This window comes from Macaca nemestrina, chromosome 13, assembly GCF_043159975.1.
Source record: "Macaca nemestrina isolate mMacNem1 chromosome 13, mMacNem.hap1, whole genome shotgun sequence".
In the NCBI taxonomy this organism is placed as follows: domain Eukaryota; kingdom Metazoa; phylum Chordata; class Mammalia; order Primates; family Cercopithecidae; genus Macaca; species Macaca nemestrina.
The window spans coordinates 50,720,197-50,732,507 of record NC_092137.1 but is presented as its reverse complement, the minus strand read 5'-3'; the positions used below and the strand labels follow the sequence as shown (position 1 = coordinate 50,732,507).

The window sequence follows — 12,311 nt, the reverse complement described above, 5'->3', positions numbered from 1 at the left end:
TAATAGAATAAATTTGGTATCATTTAGGAAAATGGCAGAAAAGTCTCTGGAGGGTGTTTCCAACAACTCTCCAAGGTCACATCCACTTGAGGAAGAGATGTATGTTTTCTTATAATTAAATACTCATTAAGTTTTGAGTTCCCCAATTCCTAAGCCAACTGTTTCCTTTGGACTCGGAAGTTACTGACTGCTGACCTTAGGTCATTTTGTTCTACTAGGCTGTATGCATCACTAAGTTTATTTTCAGTGTAACTGAGCGAAAAGACTGTCCAAATAGTTATCCAGATAACTAATTTACTCAAGTTCTCCAACTGTAGGGGTTACCAAATTCCATCCTGCTAAATATTAAAACAAGAGGACAGAGTTTTCTTTTTATTTACATTTCATAGTGAATGGAGGCATTAAAAGATGGAGTTATTTTTCATCAACAACTTGGCTTAATTTAATATCAAGGGATGTTTCATCTGCTGTTAAAAAAAGTCCCACAAAGTTTACACAAATAAACCCATTCAACAAATACTTAGTGAATGACCATTATGTTCAAGGCAGTGAGCTACATCATATTTTCTCTGAGACTGTAAACTCATTGAGGAGAAGATAATAATGACAACATAATACTGATGATAGTTACTATTATCACTACTATAATTGAAAGCTTACCATAAATGAGATTATGGTAAGCTTTTTGAGTTATTAAGATGCATTAAACCTTTGATTAAAAGTAGTTTTGAGTTATTAAGATGCATTACACCCATTTGCATTGTGTGTAGTATTAGCTTATGAGATATATGAGGATCCTGAGGCATGCAGAAAGTAAGAAGGTTGCTCAAGGTCACACAGCTAATAACTTGTAGAACCAGGATAAAACTCAGCAGTCTGTGGGTCAAGAAATAAATGCAATGTAATTAGTCAGCACATGACTAATTTCTCCAGTGGATTTTTTAAAGTTTGTAAAATGTCTTTTTTTCTGTTATTAGTGTTCATTTTTGAAAAACAAACATCAAGCTTAATGTCTGACTTTATATCATTTAATCAAAGTACTTTTTAACTGGGGATGAGTATTTCTAGTATTTTTAGCATAAAGAAATGTGTCTGTCCTTAGGACTCTATCTCTTTGCTTATTTAAAAAAAAAAAAAAAAAGGAGACAAGTATCTCTTTATAAGGACACTGAATAGTTCTCAAGGGTATATCCTTGGCTAAATCGAGGAGCACTTGAGGAGGAATAGAGAAGAAAAGAGAGAGGAGTTACATGGCTCAGCAGGTAGTTTTGCTTCCTGGTTCTGAGGGTTATTGGTGTATCACCAAGCCCAGATCGTGATTGGCACCAGGCCTGGCCAGCAAGACAAGCCTGAGACAGCTTCTCTGATACCCCAGAGGCCATGTCATTAAGTGCAGACACTATGGGGAAGGTGATTCAACTATGCTTCTCACATAGATACAGGAAGAATTTTGCCTCCAGCCTTGTCTGCTCATTCCTGAATGTAGAATTTACTAAAGGAAGCATCAAAAATAAATAAGCGCAAAACTTACACTCCTAATAAGGACTGGCTTCAACAGCATACAATTTATGCAGTCACGCAGTGCCATATGCTAAGAAGGGCCCTGTGTTTGCGTTAATGCTCTACTGGTACCATCTTGAAATTCTTAATTTTGAATAAAGACTCCACATTTTTCTCTGCACTGGCCTCTCAAAATACATGGCTCATCATGCCTCTAGTAATGTTAAGAGGCAGAAAAAGGACAATTTAGAAGTGTCATTTACATGTCTAAATTTAATTTGTAATTGGATGTTTTAGCTGATTCTTGTGAAAAATTAAAACAAACAGGTTTCACTCGCAACTCAATACCTAAAAATTGAGAAGGATAAAATAGAGACCTGTAATGAGGAGTTAATCTCCTTTGAATTTTTTTAACTGAAGGAAAAATTATTTTAAAATCAGAAAGTAATGTCAAAGTCAAATAGTAGGCCGAAGGTGTCATAATTACAACCTGGGAAACATATCCTCTCATCATTTGTAGGTAGGAAGTACTGCTGCCGGCAACCATGACTCAGGCATCAAGCAGTGGTAGCTCCTGCTTCTGTTTCTATCTTCTCATCATTGTCACAATGACAAGGCTTGCTTCCAGCTTCTCACAGGTCCTGTCTCACTCCAGAGACTACTGACCCCAAAGTCAACTGCCAAATAAAACTTTTTAGTACCTGGAAAAGTTGATATAGGTAGAAACCTAATTACCTAATTTTAAACAAAGGTGCATGCAGTCTCTCACACACACACACACACACACACACACACACACACACACACAGAGCAAGCATTTAATGAATGTTTCTATTCTAAATTTGCAGAAAAGGAAAGGAACCTAATTTATCCTACATTGTATAAGTAGAAGGACTTTGCAATTGATTTGTGTCAATTGATTTGTGTCATTTAAAGCAGCATTCTCCAAACTTTTTGGCATGAGGGACTGGTTTCATGGAAGACAATTTTTCCACAGACGGGAGTGATTTCAGGACAATTCAAGTGCATCACATTTATCATGCACCTTATTTCTATTACTATTACATTGTAATATATAATGAAATCATTATACAACTCACCATAATGTAGAATCAGTACAACTAGAGGTTGTTTACCAGCAACTGGAGAGTCCCATCTGAGGGTAATGGGAGACAGTGACTGATCATCAAGCATTAGATTCTCCTAAAGAGCATGAAACCTAGATTCTCGCATGTGCACTTCACAATAGGGTTTGCATTTTTATGAGAATCGGATGCCACTACTGATCTGACATGAGGTGCAGCTCAGATGGTGATACGAGCAATGGAGAGCAGCTGTAAATACAGATGAAACTTCTCTGGCTTGCCTGCTGCCCACCTCCTGCTGTGCGGCTTGGTTCCTGACAGGCTATGGACAGTACCTGTCTGTGGCCTCGCAGGTGGGGAGCCTGGGCTTAAAACCTTTAAAAATTGCTTTTAGTTGTTTCTTAAGAAAACAAACAGCAGTAAAAGAGTTAGGACAATTAGCATTTTTAAGGTTATGTTAGAGTTAATGGCAATATCAAATCTAAAACTCAGGTTCCCTCACACTTAAATTCTTGAGTATGTTTCTGTTATTATTTCTTTAATATGCAATGCAAAATTTACAGGAAAGGATATTTTAAATTGTCTGTACATGTTTATGTTACAGGGTCTTGAACACTATAGCTCTCAAGCTAGCTCCTGGTTTTAATGAAGCTTTATTGAAACACAGCCACTCCATTTGTTTACATACATTCTATGCTTGCTTTTACATTGTAGTAGTAAAGTTGAAGAATTGCAATGGTGAACACATGGTCGGCAAAGTCAAATATATTTACACTCTGGCCCTTTACAGAAAAAGTGTTTTGACCTCTGACTTATTAGAATGTACGTTCCTTTGACTGTAACTTGGATATTCCCAATTCTGAGATTGGTTCTTGGTACAAAATAAATTTTGAACAAAATTAGTAGCATATGGGTGCCATGGAACTCAGAATAAGTATGTAGCTAAATGGGATAAACAACAGACACAATATGGACCATTCAGTTTTAAAATTTCATAATTCTCAGATGTTATGGTACTGTAACTTCTCTTCCTAATTCAATTTCCAGGTGCTGTAGGTCTAAATATATTGAACAGTCATGTATAAATATAGAACCAATTTATACGTATAAGGTGATTCTAGTCTTTTAAAAAAAATTCCTGCCTGCCCATCATCTGTGCAGTTTGTTAGGTGATGGATTTGCAGAAATACCCATCAAAATCTTCATGCTTGATAAATGGTTTAATTGAGCAAGTCAGATTGCCACTGAAATAACTAGGTAGAATTTTAAAATAGAAATTACAATGAATATGTAAAACAAATAAAGTGAACTTCAGAACCACACCAGGGTATATATACCATAAGCAGGGTACCTCATAAAGATGGTTCACTTATGTAGTTAACCTCTTTAAAATACACGCACCACTAGAGGGAGATAGCTACCTAAAGGGTATGTAGAGATGCAGTGAGTTTAAGCTTGTGGCACACACATCTAAGAGTTTAAAAATCCAAATATAACTGCTATTTTTTTTTCAAGTTTCTGTACAGCCACATCCACCTTTCAGTTCCAGAGGTATCTGCCAGTTTTGTCTCTTAGAGGTCTTTGCGTGCATTGAATGAAAGGGTCTCAGCTTTGTTTCATTCTTCTCTATTGCTCTTCACTATCTTTTCCCTCCACATTCATAAACCAGTATAAATTGTTCACGAGATATTTGCACACAAGGCTTTCTAGCAAAAAGGATCCAAATTTAGTATCATGTACATCTTATTTTAACCCCGAGATTATTAAGCAAGTCATTATTGAAATATTTCAGGTTCTCTTGTAAATGTATTTTACATTTATTTTTACATTTAGGGTGAATGCTTAGGAATTAAACAACCAAACACAAATACTGTGAAATCTCAGGTTAAAATGACGACTGTTCCAAAGAATTTGACTTTGGGAGTCCTAATTTCAAAATACTAGACTATGCAGTGTGCCTGTTCAAATAAAAATTGTGGATGTTTCTTTCAATATACATTTTTATATAATGTATAATATATTTGGCTGTCAATCATTTTTTAATGGTAGATCCTTTGGTGGTTTGCAGAACTCATGCACTGTTATTTTCCATATTTTCCATAAAAAGGAGGGAAAGTAAATTAATATTTATTGAGATTACACAAAGTGCAAAGCACCAAACACATTAGATTTGTTATATTCCTTAGTCCTTACAACAAACCTATGAAATAAGGTAGGCATTATTATTGCACATTTGTAGATGATGGAAGGAAAGCTCAAAGAAACTAACATACCCAAGCCTAAGCAACCAGAAAATGCAAAACCTGCTTTCAAATCCAAGTTTATTTAACTCTCAACCAAGTTCAAGCCTTTCTTATGATGCATGCAGATCTCCCTTGAAATATGTGAGAATCTACATTTGAACCAAATGTGAAGAGGTACATGAAAAACACACCTGTTTCATCACTGCTTCCCAAACTGTGTATGGCAGTGAGGTTGTTTGTAAATTGTATTGATTCTGCTACCCAAAGCAGGTGGGTTTGTTTAAAATGTATTTAGAACAATATTTTTGAATATGTATAAATATAAATAGAGAAAGGAATGATATGCAAAGGTCAAAGATTGTTTACCCTCTCTGACTTTGGCCAGACAATTAGGTAATGCATGTTAGGTCCTAAATAAGTTCGAGGCCCAGGCATTAGTTTCACCCTGCGAATAACGAGGAAGACAGAGGCAAGGCAACTAACCTCCCACGGAGATGTCTGTAAAAGGAGAGTTGGACTAAGTAGCTATGCATCCGTTGAATGCTATTCTTTCTTTCTTAAATACTTCACTTAGTAGTCTGTGCTTCAGTACTTTCAAGTATAATTTATAGTGATTAACAAAAATAATCGTAACATCATTGGGGAAGAAAGTCAAATGAAATTTTTTAAAAAGGGAAAAAATTCAAGTTGCTGAAATGCAATAAAATTCCTGAATCTTGGCTCCCTAAGGATGGAAAATAAGGAAAGCCAATCTGTTGCATAACTCATATGACATAAGAAGAAAAGATCTGGCTGGGTGCGGTGGCTCACGCCTATAATCCCAGCACTTTGGGAGGCCGAGGTGGGCGGATCAGAGGTCAGGAGATGGAGACCATCCTGGCTAACATAGTGAAACCCCATCTCTACTAAAAGAAAAAATAAAAAAAATAGCCAGGTGCGGTGGCAGGCGCCCGTAGTCCCAGCTACTTGAGAGGCTGAGATAGGAAAATGGCGTGAACAGTGAACCCAGGAGGCAGAGCTTGCAGTGACCCAAGATGTCGCCACTGCACTCCAGCCTAGGCGACCCAGCAAGACTCGGTCTCAAAAAAAAAGAAGAAGAAAAGATCTACTAAATCTTTAGAAGAGGATCTATGAATTTAGGCTTCGTAATTAAGGGAGTGTAGGGAATTCATGTTAGAGGGATGTTAATGTGGACAGACTGAAACTGGTAGGCTTTGATATGCATAATACATGATGTTCTGTAGAAAGAGCTTTTAATTCATAGGCCACAAAAATCCTTTTTGCAAGTTAAACGTAATTTTTAAAACAAGGGGTTATTTGAAAATACTTTTAACAAGCATTGGCCGGAGTTTTATGAAAAAGTTATTCTTTTTTTAAAGGGAGAAATAAACCCCCTAGTTGAGGGGATTTATTTATTTGAGACTGACTTTCAAACAAGGACTGCAGAGTCCAGAGGTTCCAGGCGACGCCTCAGGGGCCAAGTTATCCTGCCTCTATCTCTTAGCAGGGCAACTCCTCCTTTATATGGTTTCTGTATTCTTTTATGCAAGATTATTTGTGGAAAAGAAGTAATTCCACTGATTTAAAAATAATAATGAAACTTTGGCCCCAGTTGAGCTCCTGGATTTTGACACTGCACAACCATACTTCGCCTGCATAAGGCAAGCTTCGGGAAATACCGAGTCAGATTCTCTCACATTGCCCTTCCCTGGTCTGATTCTTTGAGCAGATGAAAGAATAATATGCCTTAAGTAAAAGAAATGTGCTTTAAAGATCACTTCATTATTTCCCCACATAAGTTTCTGGTCTATGATTTAGTGTTCAAACTGAACTTGTCCATAAAGCAGGAGGATATCCTGGTACACAGAGCAGAATGTCCCTGCTCCTGCTTGATCATTTATTGATTGATTGGTGCTGTATTCTGTGAATGTTGTCAAAATAAAAAAAAAAAAACACAGTTATCACCATTAAAATTTGACAATATAAAAAAATAAACACATTTTCTAGCACATATCAATATTGTCCTCTGGATTCAACTTGAGTTTAGTAATTCTTGGGTAGAAGAGCCTCTTTAAGGCTCTGTCTGCCCTCTGCCTACTATGCCAAACCAAAAGTGATGAAATTAGTAATAGTAATAATAAAAATAAAAAGCTTACACACTTAGGATAGTCACTATAACACTGCAGTCTTTCATGTAGCTGCAAGGTGATTTTGGTCCTTCTAAGAATGACAATCGTTTGAAGTTGGCTGTAGGAAAGTTTTTTAAATATGCTTTTATATGGGATTATCATTTTACAGATAAAAAGGAACAGAGAGAATAAATGCCATCTTCAAGGTGACATAATTAGTTGATGACAGACTAGGGACAAAATCCAGTTTTCTTTACCACTAACTCCCATAACTACAAATTATAACATGAAATTTCCTTTATTCTGAGACTAATATTTAAAGAAACCTAAGAATCATGTTGATGCGAAAATGGAAGTAAAAGTCATTAGCAAATGTGGTTACTAACATGGCCAAAAATCTACCATCTTTTGAGTGTATCTCTCTCTATCCCTCACACACACACATCCACATACACATATACACATGCTAACACACACTTTCCTCTGTCTATACCATGCCTCAAGTTAGGGTTAATTCCAGCCCTTCTTAGGAGTTAATCTTAGAGACACCTCGAATTTATGGATGGGTAGGTTGTGGAAGAACACTCAACTTACACTGAATCAGGGGAAACTGAAATGTTTATTGCTTCTACTTCCATCTGTTATCAATAAGTTTTAGCTACAGGGTCATCAGCAGACCCAGTGAAAATCACCAGGCACAAAACAGTTAGACCACAGATTAGGTCAAACTCTGTTGAAAAGCACTGACAGACTTATTAAACTCAGACTCAGATTTTGGTGTGACTTGAGAAATTCATTCTAGATCAGCACTGTCTAATGAACAGAATAATGTTTTAAAAGTTTGTTAGGGCTGGGCGCACAGTGGTTCACGCCTGTTATTCCAGCACTTTGGCAGGCCAAGGCTGGCAGACTGCTTGAGGTCAGGAGTTCGAGACCAGACTGGCCTTGAAACTCCATCTCTATTAAAATACAAAAATTAGCTGGGCATGGTAGTGGGTGCCTGTAATCCCGGCTGCCTGGGAGGCTGAGGCAGGAGAATCACTTGAACCATGGAGGCAGAGGTTGCAGTGAGGCAAGATTGCACCACTGCGCTCTAGCCTGAGCAACAGAGTGAAACTCTGTCTTAAAAATAAATTAAAAAAAAAAAAGTTTGTTAGACTGACAGTCTAGAGAACTAGGCTTCTTCATTTAGCAGTTGTGACGATGGGAACATCATCTAATGTCTTTGCACTTCATGTTTCTTATTTGTAGATGATGATTGAAATTCTACACTTCTCTTGTCCCTCCTAGCTCTAAAATTCTTTAATATAACATTAGCCTGTAAAGCTGAATTCTGACCTGGTCTGGTGAAATATTAACTGTGGGCATTCAGCCCCATTGTACCTCTTACACAACTTGCAGATCATTTTCTGTGGAAAATACATTTTAATGAAAATAGAAAATCAAAATCTCAGTTTTCTCTCTACTTCTTACTGTCTTTGAGACTTAATAATTTACTCAATCCTTTTAAATCTGCTTCTTTAACTATAAAATGAAAACCTAATACCTCTATGACTTAAATAATATGTTACAGTAAAACTCAAGTGTATAATTACAAACAAATCAAAACTCCCCACAAAACATAAGGAATGATGTCTTTTAATAGAAATAAGGCTATGGACTTTCTTTTTTTCTTTTCTTTTTTTCTTTTCTTTTTTTTTTTTTTTTTTTTTTTTTGAGATGGAGTCTTACTCTGTCACCCAGGCTGGAGTGCAGTGGCGAGATCTTGGCTCACTGCAACCTCCACCTCCTGGGGTGAAGCAATTCTCCTGCCTCAGCCTCCTGAGTAGCTGGGATTACAGGTGCCTGTCACTGCACCCAGCTACTTTTTTTTTTTTTTTCAAGTAGAGATAGGGTTTCACCCTGTTGGCCAGGCTGGTCTCAAACTCCTGACCTCGTTATGCTCCCATCTTGACTTCCCAAAATGCTGGGGTTACAGGCATGAGCCACCGCACCTGGCCAGCTATAGACTTTCTTAAAAGTCTTTAAAATATTGTCCACAGTGTTAATCGACTTGGGCTATTACAACAGGATACCACAGATTGGATGGCTTAAAAAACAGAATTTTTTTTTTCCACCTCAGTTTTTTGAAGACTTGAAGTCAAAGTTCAAAGTATCAGCAGATTTAGCTCTTGGTGAGGGCCTTCTTTCTGGCTGGTAGGCAGCCGCTTTCTCTTTGTAACCTCACATGGCAGAGGGGAAGCTCTGGTGTTTCTTCCTCTTCTTATGAGGGCCCTAATTCCATCATGGGGCTCCACCCTCATCTAAACCTAATTATATCTCAAAGGCCCCACCTTCTCATACCATCACATTGGCGGTTAGAAATTCAACATACTGAATTTTGAAGGACACACACATTCAGTCTATAGTGCATTAATGCAGGGAGAAAGACGTTGGCACAATTGATACACGGTTTGATATCCCCTGAAGGAAAGGAAATCCTGAAAAGTCATTAACAGCTTGAAGTTACTATAATTTTGCTATTAAAAATATGGCAAGAGGATAAACTCTCAAATTCAAAATTTCAACAGTTAAACCATCTTTCTTTAACAAGTTTGTATATGTTGAATTCTGTGAGAAAGTGAAATTCTAAAAGAACTGTAAAGATTAGCTGGAAACTCTCCTCACTTTATGGATGGGAATGCTGAGAGCACCAGAAGTTGAGTGTGTTAGCAAATTGCTGATTATGGGTGGAGACAGGTCCTAAAATGATGTTCCTTCTTCTGTTTCATATCTTTAGGAGCAGTCATTTCAGCATCCCTAGGTAGACATTGTATTACTTAGAGATTTGCTTCCACCAGGACTTATCCAGAGGATGTGTAGGATTTGCTAGCAGTGTGATCATTCTGTAGGGCGAGCTGGGAGTCACCACAAAGAGCATCTTTCCCACCTCCTTTGTTCCGATATGGGGAAAGTGAGAAGTTAAGTTGTTAGCCAAAGAGTCTCATAACTGAGAGGCTGGATGATGCAGGGAAAAGCATGCAGGCTTTGAGGAGGTCAGGCCAAGGATGAAACTTGGTTCTACCACCTTTTAGCTGTGTGACCTGGGGACAAGTAGTCTTAGCTTTATAGGCCTTCAGTTTCACATCTGTAGATTAATAATGTAAAGGTGAAACCAGACAACAGACAAAGAGCCTGCTACATATTAAGCACTACCCAACCCCCAACTTCTTTTTAAGTAGCAAATCATGATCTAGCAACCTCAATTCTTAACTCCCTAGTCTAGTGCACTTTCCATTACACTTCATGCTGCATGGGTAACATTGTTTTGAAGTGAGACTATTAAGTGCCTTTTTAAAAACCTTATCTTCCAAAATCAATCTGTTCACAATTTTAATAATTCATGAAAGGAGCTAGAATTTGGCCCACAGAGAATTTTATGAACCAAAGGGTTATTTTTAATTGGATTTTGTGCCTGTTGTTATGGAAATAGTTGTTGCATAGATTAAGCGTTATGACTTTACTGCAAGATCAAGCCCAGGATGGGGTATAACGATGATATCACCCTTATGTATGCTTCCTTTCCTTGACAAAATATATTTAAAAATGAAAAGAATAGAAGTGAAGCTGCTTCAAAAGCACATATTTCTAACAAAAAAAATCCCCTGTAAAAATAGCTATAAAATGATATGTTCTCTTTTCAAGGATCAAAATGAAAGATGACCCTTACTGCCAGCAGGATGCTAAGATGCTGCAGAGTTATTAAACACTTCTTTCTTCACTATGGAATTTAGAAAGAGGTTTTTTTTTTTTTTTTTTTTTTTTTTTTTCCCGTCCTGGAACTTGCTTTCAACATTTGATCTCAAAGTATTTTGCAGTTGCTGGACTAGCAGGCTTTCTCTAGTTATTTAGCCATCAATCTCTTAAAACTGTTATATCTAGAATAGTTTTAAATTCATGTGTCTGGATTTGTAATTTAATTTCTCTAAAGAAACAAAAAGATATCAATAACTGAGGCAATTCATCCTGTAAAATTTACCTCATATCACTGGCTCATTTCTAACCTGAGATATACCAGCCAAGGATACAACACTTGAATTATTAGTAGCACCATAAGAGAGAAATCAATAGGCTGGTGGATAAGCTGTAGTTCTGAAAGCAAACAATGATCTCATGTGGATGGAAAACTCAGGTTTTATTCTACTCAGTTCTCTCTCTCTTACTCGATCTCTCTCGCTCTCCTTTTACTTTTCTTCTTCTCCTTGGCCTGTATCTTTACTTTCTCATATATCCTCCTGTGATCCTTGGGCATTAATTGGTTTTGCTGGCAGAATTTGGTTAAACAAATTGTGAACTCCAATCCTGATTCTCAATCCATTGAAAGCCATGAAACTCAATGATATAATGCCCTTCATTATTTTAATGTACCACCATGTTTCCATACTTAAAAAAAAACACCAGGGAAAAAAATCATTACCAAACAATGTATCTTTAATGTTGTTTTTTCTCAATGACTCATAATGTCAGATTAGTAGAAATACTTATTTTTTAAATAAAACTATCCAGTTATATTAGAAGAATTTTCCTTTGCTTTTTTTTTTTTTTTTTTGAGGTGAGGGATATAGTCTAACTTAATCATTTCAATAATTTCTACCAAACAGCTTTCTGAAATAATATGTCTCTGCTGAGTCCATTTAAGTTTCATTTGCATAGGTTTATATAGATTCACTAGCAGTTATTCACTAGAAGTATAACAAGAAGTTATACTTCTTGCCCACTCACTGCCCACTGGTAATCCCTTGTCCTCTACTGTTGGTTAACATCACTACTTTTCCTTTATGTTCAACAGTTGGCCCATTATTGGCTGTGCCTATTTTTTTTCTTTCCTTTTTTTCAGTCCACTTACTGTGAGTCAATACATATACCTACACTTGCCAGAAGTGCCTCCACCACACACAGAGAGATTTGCGACATACAGGTCAATTAGTTGTAAGGTTTATTTCTATGTTTTTTTTAGACTCAACGTTCCATACATTTAGGAGGCTAAAGAACCTAAGAACTTGTTGAGCACTGTAGGTACCAGGTATAAGAGCAGACTAGCAGCTATCACACAAGATAGTACCTTCTCCCAGAGTCTACTGGAAGACTTATCTCACTGAAAATGATTAGCTTATGAGCTGCAGTCAGATATCTTCTAGAACTCAGAGGTTATGTGATGGCTAGACACTTTGTTCGCAGGAAAGTGGTAACTAAAAATCAGAGAATTTATTTTTAAAATCTGTGTTTAAATTTGGGTGGGTTCCCAGTTCTATATTGACTGTGCCTATTTATGACAGCAGGTTAATTTACTTGTTATAGATCAATACGTAGGGTTA

The 12,311-nt window shown here is 36.9% G+C and overlaps 1 protein-coding gene across 29 annotated transcripts in view; it reads left to right on the top strand.

Annotated features, from left to right (window-relative positions):
• Positions 1 to 12,311, top strand: part of LOC105465018 (neurexin 1) — a 1,132,644-nt gene that overhangs the window by 523,174 nt on the left and 597,159 nt on the right. The gene's annotated exons all lie outside the window — the stretch shown is intronic.